Consider the following 11,642-nt stretch of genomic DNA (forward strand, 5'->3'; position numbering starts at 1 on the left):
GAACAGGTCTGGTACGTCCCTCTCTGAAGGACTATCTAAACGCCTGCTTAAGTCAGGTCAAGTGTCAAGTGAAGTTTACCGTCATTTAACTACATACATGTATGTAATGTATATAACCACATAATGTATAAAGAAACTAGATGATGTTTCTCTGAACCAGGGTGTAAAGCACAATAGTACACATAACACACGATAACTTATGAAGGTGAGGATAAAATCTACAGATGAATCACACATAAACAACAAACTAAAGTACATTAATATTAAATATTGTAAGGTATGGAACAGGTTAACCAGTGACACTTAAATATGATGCGGCCGGGAGTTCAGAAGCCTGAACTTGGGGAAGAAACCGTTTCTCATCCAGACCATTGTTGTTTTTTTATGCACCATAGTCTCCTGCCTTAAAGGATTCCCTTTGATGCACATGAAAAATTCCATTTCTATTTCTTTTACACAAAGGTGATCACAGTTAGGATGGTGACATCCCCTAGTACTACATACCTATTAGTCTTACACCGCTGTGTTTCGCGAATATATCTGCTTCTCTAGGTTTTGCTGCCTATTAGGACTTATGTGGCATACCCAGCAAAGTGATAGCTTTGTGAAATAGAGTATGTGACATTCCCAGCAAAGTAATAGCTCCATTTTGTTTGTAGGTTTTAAAAGTCTGCACTGCTCAGAAGAGCTTCTAGGCTATCCAGTCACATTGCTGCAGTAATAAACTTCTCAATCAATATTTCAATACCATCTCATCTTTTTCAACCTCCATCTAAAATGTCTGAAGAGAATTAGACATGGAGAAAGAGACTGGAGTTCTGGAGTTGAAGTCAAGCCAGATGAGAGAGATATTTTGACTTTATTTTAGCATGGTAACAGACCACTCCAACCCAATGAGCCCACACTGCTTTAATTCTCTTTCTTTCTTATTGCAGTTGGAGCAGTGGGCATAGTGGAATCCATCTCTTGTGGGATGTGGGAAGGGAGGGATGAATTTGTCATTATTTCACACCAGTTGTGTTTGAAGAGACTAGATTTTAGACACCAGCAGAATCAAAGGATATGGGCTTTAGAAGAGAAAACAACTTTAGAAGATCAGTGGATCAACTTCGTAAGGTTTGAGTGTTCTATCCCAGCTCTACTTCATATGTTCTATTTTTTTGTGTTTTTTATGCATTCTTCTACTTGCTCATTTCTTCTGATTGTCTGGAGTGTATCCTGCAGTGCATTATCAACACCTTTTTTTTGAAAATCCAGTTATACTACATCTACCTCAGTAGCTATTTGTCACTACCCTTTCCTGCTAGTTTAATAATTCAATAAAGCTGGCCAGGCATGAGCTTCCCTTTTGAAATCCATATTAATGTCTCCCACTGTATTTTTAATATCTGGATGCTTCTCGCTGACATCTTTGATTCTATTATCTTTTCTACAATTGAGATAGCTGATCTATCATTTTGTGAAATTGTTCTTTCTTAAAGAAATCATTGACTTCGAGTCATTTGGTACAACATTTCCTGAAGCACCTATGACTGTGTAATCTTGGCTGCTGAGAATAACTAAAAATTGAGGGGCAATTACCCTTGCTACCTAGAAACTGGTACCCTAATTTCTTTTAACATGGTGGGAGATGATAAAAGATAGGGTATCAGTTGTAGGTAGCAAACTATCTGACCAAGCCAGAGATTTTGTCTTTCATAAATATGATTAATTTATCATTTATTTACCCCTTTCTATCTTGTATATTCTTGTATATTTTTGATCCCTTTTTTCTAATATCCTGTTCACAATGTGGATTCCTTGATAAGAATAGAGGGAATGTAATTTATAAATATTTTGGGCATTTTTATCATGTGTGAGTTTATCATATGTATTATTTGGTGACTCTATCCCTATCCTAATTTTACTTTTGTTTTTTATGTGTCTGTGAAATACAACTTTTATTCCTTCACACTTGTATTTCTCCGGACATTGTGATATTGATCACAAATTTAGTTCTTATAATTTCAACAACTTATTTCTTTGGGGAATAAAGAAATGATTAGACCTGGACTGGTGAACTAAATCCTGTTCAAATCCTACCACAACAGATGAGCTATTAAAAATTAGTTGATTAAATAACCTGCAGCAAAAAGCCAGTATACCTGGTGATCAGAAAATTATGAAGTCGTAGTAAAAACCCTTGTTCAGTTAGGTCATTCAGGGAATCTGTACTCCTTATCTTTATAGCCTATCTAAGATTCTTAACTGTTCTTTGAAATGACTCAGCAAGGCACTCCATTGAAACAAACAAAGTACAGTGAAATGGGTTGGACCATTTGACGTCAATACAGATAATGGATCTGGAGATGACAAAGGTACATTCAGCCCAACGACTCCTGCAGTATTTTCTTCACAAATCAGTTTAGGGAGTTGATGGCTGAAACAAAGAAACTCGAAACATCAAATTTTACAACAATTGTTTAGATTCTACAGGTACATTTTGTTCCATTTCCGAGACAGCTATCAGGATTGGTATCACAAAGGAAGACTTGAATATGATGAACTTCTTGTGAAAAAAAAACACAAGCACAGGCAGATCCTTCTGTTTATCACCGTAACCTCACAGTCTTGTTTTCCCTCATTCTACCAAAACCAGTCCTAGTTATGTGAGTAAAGTGAAGAGCAGACTAAGATAACCTAACAATGAAGTGCTGACCAAGTGAATCGATCTGTAACGCAGGACTACATGTACCCTGCTATAGCCAGACTCAATTAATCCCATCAGCATTGAATAAGACCAAACCTCTTCCTTCCTTTCACATGATGAAGGACAATGGAAAATTAAACAGCCAGCTGGAGAAAATAATTCAATATTCATCCCTGTCATCAAGAATGTAAAAACACTGCTTGTGAGTTTAAGATTGAAACATCTGCAGTTAGTTGCAGCCACAAGTGCAGAACTGATTCTTCATCCCAGCATCTTTTCAAAGCCCTTATCATCAATAAAATTGACCTTCAACCAATTCAATGCACTCTATGTGAAATGAAGAGTTGTCTGATGTTCAGGATACAATGGAGGCAATATCACAGTCAAGAATATTCAAGATTTAACTTTAGACTCACCTTTAACCAAGTTATTCTAACAGAGCTACAACATTGGTATCTAGCAGCGGTATAGCAAATTCTTCAAAAATGTCCTTTCCACAAAAAAATAAAATTTAGTCAGGCCATTTATTGCTCCATCAGTCAACTTTCAACTGTAAATGCAATCCTGCTGAGTATTGTAAGCTCTATGCTGATTGTATTGACTTTTCATTGTCAGTAGTTCAAAATTCTACCAATCAGCAGCGTAGAGGTGGAAGACCCTTCACCACACAACTGCAATGGCTCACTGGTGCCATCCCTGGAAAACTAACATAACGCGCTGTAAGGTTTCACTGCTAATGTAGTGGCCTCTCTGTAATGTTTCACTGCTAATGTAAATCGTTTCTCTGTAGCAGCAATGTTTGGGTTATGACTAGAGATAACGGGGGCTATGGTGTGTGCACCATCCAATGAGAGGCTTGTTGTTTCTTTCTTGTGGTCTGAGAGAAGGTATTCACGGTCTTTTGTCGGCGAGAGATGAGGAGAGAAGACGCGAGTGGAGAGAGTTGGTAGACTGCCGGATGGAGTGGACTTGGAGTGAGGGTCCGAGGATTGGCGATGCTCAGAGGAAGTCGATGGGGAACGAATGGATAGAACCATGAGCTTCAATGTGCACATTAGACTGTCTCATTAAAATGGGCCCTTTTTCTTTTTATTTTCTTTACTAACCCTATAGTCAGATTAAGAATTATAATGTTCAATCATTTAATTGCATATGGTATACTGTCCGATATTTTGTGTAACGGATTTGTAACCGGGCAACATATCATGTACCATCCACACAAACGAGATTTCTCAGTTTGGCTGGGCCAGAGGCTGTCTTCCCCTGGACAAACACATGCTAGTCGAACATGAGGGTTACATTAGGGACTACCAGTAAACATTGATATGAGTGTTGCTGACATTGCTAATGTTAATTTTGCTTCATGTATGATCATTTATTGATAACTGTTTAAACAAGCATACTTTGATTTAAGCATCTCTCGGATATCTGTTAAGGACTGAATTTCTTGTGAACTGTTCACATTCCAAAAAAAGAACAAAATTCATTTAGGATGCTAATTAGATCTAATATGCAGGATACAAATAAACTACATGATAGAACTAAGTATATTCGCAATATAATTAGAAAATGGAGGGACTAGAACAAATTTCATAGATGCTTGCACCTCTGAAGCAAAATTTTCATTCACAAGGTATAGCAAAATACTTTGCAAAGGGCCATTCGCATGATAGATTGGAACTGCTCAGTTAGTAAGGTATTGTGAGACAATTTTCAAAACATTTTATAAGGATATTAACAGATTGAAAGCGGTTCAGAGAAACTTTACTAGTGTCCAGTCTAGTAAACCTCTGAACTGCTTCAAATGTATTAGCATCATTAAATAAATAAATACACAGATGTGGCTTTGTCAATGAATGCATCAAATAACAGCAGCATAACCTCACTACTTTTGTATTCAATTTCTCCAGCAATAAACAATGGAGTTCTGTTATCATCCTTAATTACATGCTGTGCCTTAATACGAGTCTTTTGGGATCAATTTTCCGGGTCACTCAGATTCCTTTGCATCTTAAAGTTCTAGAAGTATAACTCATGTCTGATTCAAATTCAGTGTAAAGTACCATTCTGAGGAGTTTCACCATGCTGGAATATGTGGGTTGTCTTACAAAAAGAGGTAAATAGGCTAGACTTATATCTGCTGATGTTTTGAAGAATGAAATGATGCAGTTGAAACATATTAGATCTGAAGGGGTTTTGATAAGGTGGGAATAAGTTTCTTGTTCTGGAAAATTGATAGTAATGGGATTACTGTCTATAACAACACATTATCCATTTAAGAAAGAGGAAGTGATTTTTTTTCTCTCAGAGAATCACATGAATTTGTAATCACCTTAAAGGGCAGTGGAAGCAGAGCCTTTGAATATTTTTAAGGTAGATATGGAGTGACTCTTGTTAACAAGTTGTGATAGGTTACCATAGATAAACAGGAAGGTGGAGTTGAAATTGAAATTGATTAGCTGTGCAAAGTCCAGAGTGTTCCACTGCAAATAATTAGTAAGTTTGTATGTATTCCAACATTGAGCAATGTCATTTGTACAATATTTATGTCAGAGGACTAAACTTCAAGCTTTAAAAATTTGATGTGTAGTTTTTTTTATCAGCTCAGATAATAAAGATAACATGCACATTAATCCAGTTTGTTGACCTACCACTGACACCATTCTCACCAAAATTAAGTCCACATGCCAAAATATAGCAGAAATGCACACTGCTTCAGCCCTTAAATCATCCTATTGTTTAATCTGATGGTTGTTGTAAAGGTGCTTAGAGATCCAGGCAAGAATAAGTTCTGACTATGACAGAGCATTCGTACTCTTCTAAGTATGATAATGAGGCCACCTCTTTAGCTTTATCATAAAGTTTTTATTTCTTGAGTTTTTGTGAACAAAAGTTGAAATGGTATTACAATGTATATGAAATACTGAATATTTAGGGTTTTTATCTTGGTTAAGAATGACTGTTAAGAAACCAGACCAGATGGAAGGTATACTCTGTAAATGATTGGCTGTGTTAATAGGGAGATCTAGATCACTGTTCCCTCTAAGCTGCATAGGTGTGTGGATGCTTAATACCTGAAATAGCCCTTGTTGCCATGCAGCTGGAATTTTCTTTTATATAATACTAATATAATTTTGAAATTATGCTAATCTGATTTTTAAATCTATGTAAATATAATTGTGCTACCCTGTAATTAATTATGTTAATGAGTATAATCCATAAATTTTCTAAATAATAAGCATACCACAACCTTTACTTTGAAACATGTTAGAGCTTCAACGTTTTAACATTGTTAGTGTTTCAAGTTACAACACTATTACAAATTGACACAGTAATTTGCAACAATAAACACAGAATAGAAATTGGTTGTCAAATGTTAATAATCCACTGGCCCACTGAACACCAACACCATCTAGTCAAAATATATCACTTTTGACGTTGTGCCTGTCAGTTGTTTTGACTCCCTGACATCATTTACTTGTGTTGTGAGTTATGAATTGTGTTTGATGTGAAAACTTACATATTCTGATTTTTTTTGGTAGGTAATCTTTCAAAGGATTATAATCTAATAAGAATATTTTAATTAAAAATTGTTAGAACAAGGTAAATTTTGTGTCTATAAAATTGTCGCATGACTGCATTCCATTCATTTAATAGGTGTGTAATCACTTGGACAGCAGATTTCCTGACAATGAGTTAACAGAATGGCAAGCCTTTGACCGTGTTGCTATTGCAAATGCAGCCACCATTTTGAATTTGGAAAAGAAACTATTGTACGACAGACAAAAAATACTCAGCTACTGTTATGAACTACAATGAAAGCAAATTTGTTTTGTCTGAGAAATTTAAGACAGGTTCAATTCAGACATTCACCGCAATGTTGAATGATGTGCTTAGAAACAGAATTTGAAGAACTGTCAATTCTTGTTGACATCGTTGGAACATTTCAAGCTTCTTGTGCCGACTGAAAATGTGGATTCAGTATTATGAATTCAATCAAATGTAAATTCAGAACAGACTGAAGTGGAATATTTGGAAGATCTAACGAGGATTAAGGCATATCTTTCAACTGGATGCAAAATCAATCTGGACAGTGTTTATAGACAATGGATTGTAATAAAGACAGATGAGAGAAAGTTTACGAAATGTGTAACATTGCCTTTGTTATTTTGTATTTCATTATACTCTTCACTTAATAAATAAAATGAAAAGTATGTGATTTTTCAATTTTCATTCTAAATATTCATAATATGAAAATATTTAAAGTTCTGCACAGTTTTTGGGCCATGTAAAAATTTACTGCTCAGAGCAATGATTGGTCCATGCAGATGTAAAAATAATGACAGGGAATGTTGAAAAATCAACTTAAAAATTTGGTAGGTAGGGCCTAACAGATAAACAACAAAAAGCATGACCACAGCATACCGGTCAGCAAGCAAGTAGGATACCAGAAGTTCAGTGCAACAGTGCCCTGGGATAACAGCTACCTTCTAAAAGCACCTCAAGTATAAGCACCATGGAAGTTATAAGTAGGCACCTGGAATGGAAAGTGAAGACACAAAAACAATATTAGTTGTACCATTGTGAAGATGTAAAGGTGTCAGGGAAAGTGCCACTAGGAAGGTTGAAAAGGGCTTCAAGTGATTAAATGAGCAAGTGCAAGAGAAACTATGAGATAAAAGCTAAGAATAAAGTGCAATAGCTGTGTGGAACAAGAGACAAATCCAATTCATGGTGAGATGGTTGAAAAGAGTAGTGAAAGTGTGAGTGTGAAGAAACAGCAGTGGTGAATGGCTTAACATGCATATAATAAACTGTAATATAGGACATAGGAGCAGAATTAGACTTCCACAATCTTTTCAGCTAACTCCTTCAGAACCCTGGGGTGTAGTTCACTTGGTCCAGATGACTTAGCTACCTTAAGACTTTTCAGCTTCCTAAGCACCTTCTGAGTAATAATGATTACATTCACTTTTGCCCTCTGACACTCTCAAATTTCTGGTATGCTACTGGTGTCTTCCACAGTGAAGCTAGACACAAAATACTTATTAATTTTGTCACTGTTTCTTTGACCCCCATCTCTACCTCTTCAGTAACTTTTTCCAGCAGTCCAATGTCCACACATGCCTCCCTTTTACTCTTTATATATCTGAAAAAAACTTTTGGTATCCTCTTTTATATTATTGGCTAGCTTATCTTCATATTTCATCTTTTCTGTTCTTATTACTTCTGTTGTTTTTTTTTACCTTAAGCTCCCTTTTTTGCTTTATCTTAAGTTTACTAATCAAATATAAGAACAGAATTGGCCCTTTTGAACAATTAAGTTTGTTCCACTATTCAATCACTTTTTATTTTTCCACCTTCTCCCCATAATCCTTAAACCTCTTACCAATCAAGAACCTATCAATCTCTGCCTTAAATACACCCAACAACTTGGCCTCCTTAGTCCTTTGAGGCAATGGCTAATTTTCTACTCTCTGGCTGAAGGTATTCCTCCTCATCTCAGTTTTGAAAGGATTCCCCTTTATTTTGAAATTGTGCCCTTGGATCTGAGGCTCTCCTACTAATGGAAACAACCTCTCCAAGTCTACTGTATCCAGGTTTCAATTAAATAACATCCCCCACCCCTCCACCACCACCATCCTTCTGAACTCCATTTAATATAGGCCCAGAGACATAAACACTCCTCATATGTTAAACCTTTCATTCCCGGGATCATATTGTGAATATCCTCTGGATCCTCTCCAGGTTCAGCACATCCTTCCTTCCATATAACGTCCAAAATTGCTTAGAATATTCCAAGTGCTTCACCTTATAAAGCCTCAGTTATAACTCCCTAGCTGCCAAAAAATTATAGAGTGAAACGGAGCCTAGTAAAGAGTTTGTGAAGATATCATATTTCAACACAAGTGTTATCATGCTGACTACATTAATTTTGAGGGGAAGTAAAAAAACAAATGAGGCACAAATAGAAAGCAATATGACAAAGAAGAGAAAAGTTGGAGAGGGCCCACAGCTGAAGGATTACAGGAGCCACATAGGAAAATTTCAAAATTGGGGATTGTACAGACCTTATTTGTTGCACCCCCATTTGATTCATGGAAATCTGAATTTTAGTCCAGTTCTTGTCCTTCACATGTGGCTCAGCTACTGACAAGAGAAGGGGCAAAGGCAGACCACTGGTGCCTCAAAACCAGTTGCTTTGTGCAGGTGGGGCTCGTCAGCCTTGGACGGCAGCCCACTTAGAAGAAGGGAAACTCTGATTTTAAACTTCCACTGCCTTCCGGCCATACCCACCCATGGGAAAGGCTTCGGGAGTAAACCTGGAGGAAGAAATCCGGAGCCAGGGTCTCTAAGGCAGCTTTTTTGTCATCTATAATTTCACTCTGGCAACCTGTGTGATGACACTGGTGCCAAGCTGTATCAGTGCTTGCCCTTCCCTTGGACTACAACAGTGACATGGAGAGAGGGAACCTACTGCATGGGCAACAGCTGGTTCTTCAAATCTTCTTGCCCAGCCTTACGCCCTGGAGGGGACACAGTCCACCAGAGGTGTAAACCCATAATCCCCTGGGATCGACGGCTGCCTACTATGACTGCTTACATGTCAGAACAGAGTAGTATGCTGGATTTGATTTAATCTATGAAATGAGACAGGCCAAGAAGACCAGAAGGGAAACATCCAGAAATAATTATCATAATATCATAAGCTTCAGGATAGCTAGGGAAAAGCTGCAAATTTCGAAGTGTGTATCTGTCACCATAGATTCATTTTCTTGTGAGCCTTCAAAGAAACACAATGAAAAGTACACACTAAGATGGACAAACAACCAATGTGCATAAGGAGAAAAAAAACAAATAATAATAATAATAATAAAATAAGTAATAAATAATATTGAGAACATGAGTTGTAGAGTCCTTGAAAGTGAGTCCATAGTTTGGGGAACAGTTGAGTGTTGAGGTGAGTGAAGTTATCCATGTTGTTTCAGGAGCCTGATGGTTGTTTCAAAGTTTCAAAGTACATTTATTATCCAAGTATGTACACAGTACACAACCCTGAGAGTTGTCTTTCCCCAGGCAGCCAGGAAACAAAGAAAAGAATGGAATCCATTCGAAGAGAACATTAAATGCTCAACATGTAAAAATAGAACAATCATGCAAATAGCAAAAAGTGAGTAAATAACACATAGAACATCATACAACGATGTCCTTGACACGGTCTAAGAGTATTCAGTTTAGTTCAGTTCATTCTGTTAGCACTGTGTCACTCATTGACTGCAGGCTGTAGAGCCAATGCACACTGAAGCGCCCCAATCAAATTGTGTAAAATATCAAAAAAAAATTAACCAGAACCAGAAACCCATGTATCAGGAGCCGCAGAGTCCTCCAAAAATGCGTACACAGATGGTCAAACCTTGCAGTGTGGGGCCCAAAATTCCTGCACATTTCTCTGGTAACAACAACCGAGAGGAAAAGGGACACTGGTCAAACACAGACAGATAGTGCTCTCACCATGTCGATTTCAATCTTGCTCGATGCTTTAATTGGTGAGATTGGCAAGGAGTAAAGGAGCCGATCATGGGTTCACACTCCACTATTAGGCTGCACACTTTGCTCTCAACCTTGTTGAATTCTCCTATAAACAGCAAAAACTCCAGAACACTCAGTTGGCCCAAAAACACATCATCAAAATGTAAATTGTAGGCTCCAATCACATGCAGTTTAGTCATGGAAGCGTATTTAAGAGGGGAAATAGTAGTTTCATGAACTGTCTGCGGCACATCAGCATTGGTTGCTAGTGCCATCTTGAAAGCTAATTACTCACCATGGACATGCTGGTGTGGGACCTAAGGCTCCTATACCTCCTCGCAGGTAGCAGCAGCAAGAAGAAAGCACGGCCTGGATGGTGGGGATCTTTGATGAGCAATGCTGCTTTCTTGTGGCAGCACTACTTGCAGATGTGCTCAGTGGTGGGGGAGGGCTTTTCCTGTGATGGACTGGGTTGTAGTCATTACTTCTTGTCAGCTTTTTCTGTTCTTGGGCATTGGTGTTTCCATACCAAGCCATGATGCAGCCATGAGGAAATCTGCAGATCCTGGAATTTCAAGCAACACACATCAAAATTGCTGGTGAATGCAGCAGGCCAGGCAGCATCTCTAGGAAGCGGTACAGTCGATGTTTCGGGCTGAGAACCTTCGTCAGGACTAATTGAAAGAAGAGCTAGTACGAGATTTGAAAGGGAGAGGGGGAGGGGGAGGGGGAGATCTGAAATGATAGGAGAAGACAGGAGGGGGAGGGATGGAGCCAGGAGCCAGACAGTTGATTGGCAAAAGGGATATGAGAGGATCTTGGGACGGGAGGCCTAGGGAGAAAGAAAGGGGGAGGGGGGAAGCCCAGAGGATGGGCAAGGGGTATAGTGAGAGGGACAGAGGGAGAAAAAGGAGAGAGAGAAAAAGAATATATATATATACACACACAAAAAACGGATGGGGTACGCGGGGGAGGTGGGGCATTAACGGAAGTTAGAGAAGTCAATGTTCATGCTATCAGGTTGGAGGCTACCATGATCCTGTCCCATGATCCTCTCATACCCCTTTTGCCAATCAACTGTCCAGCTCTTGGCTCCATCCCTCCCCCTCCTGTCTTCTCCTATCATTTCGGATCTCCCCCTCCCCCTCTCACTTTCAAATCTCTTACTAGCTCTTCTTTCAGTTAGTCCTGATGAAGGGTCTGGGCCCAAAACGTCGACTGTACCTCTTCCTAGAGATGCTGCCTGGTCTGCTGCGTTCACCAGCAACTTTTATGTGTATTGCATGATTCAACCAGTCAGGATACACTCCACCATGCATCTATAGAAGTTTGTCAAAGTTTTAGGTTGTTGTGGGATGGATGAAATCACCGGAGAGACAGAGTCACTGGTAGATACAAAGCAGCTTCTTTATTCGACACAACA

The sequence above is a fragment of the Mobula hypostoma genome, chromosome 12 (genome assembly GCF_963921235.1).
Source record: "Mobula hypostoma chromosome 12, sMobHyp1.1, whole genome shotgun sequence".
NCBI classification, from domain to species: domain Eukaryota; kingdom Metazoa; phylum Chordata; class Chondrichthyes; order Myliobatiformes; family Myliobatidae; genus Mobula; species Mobula hypostoma.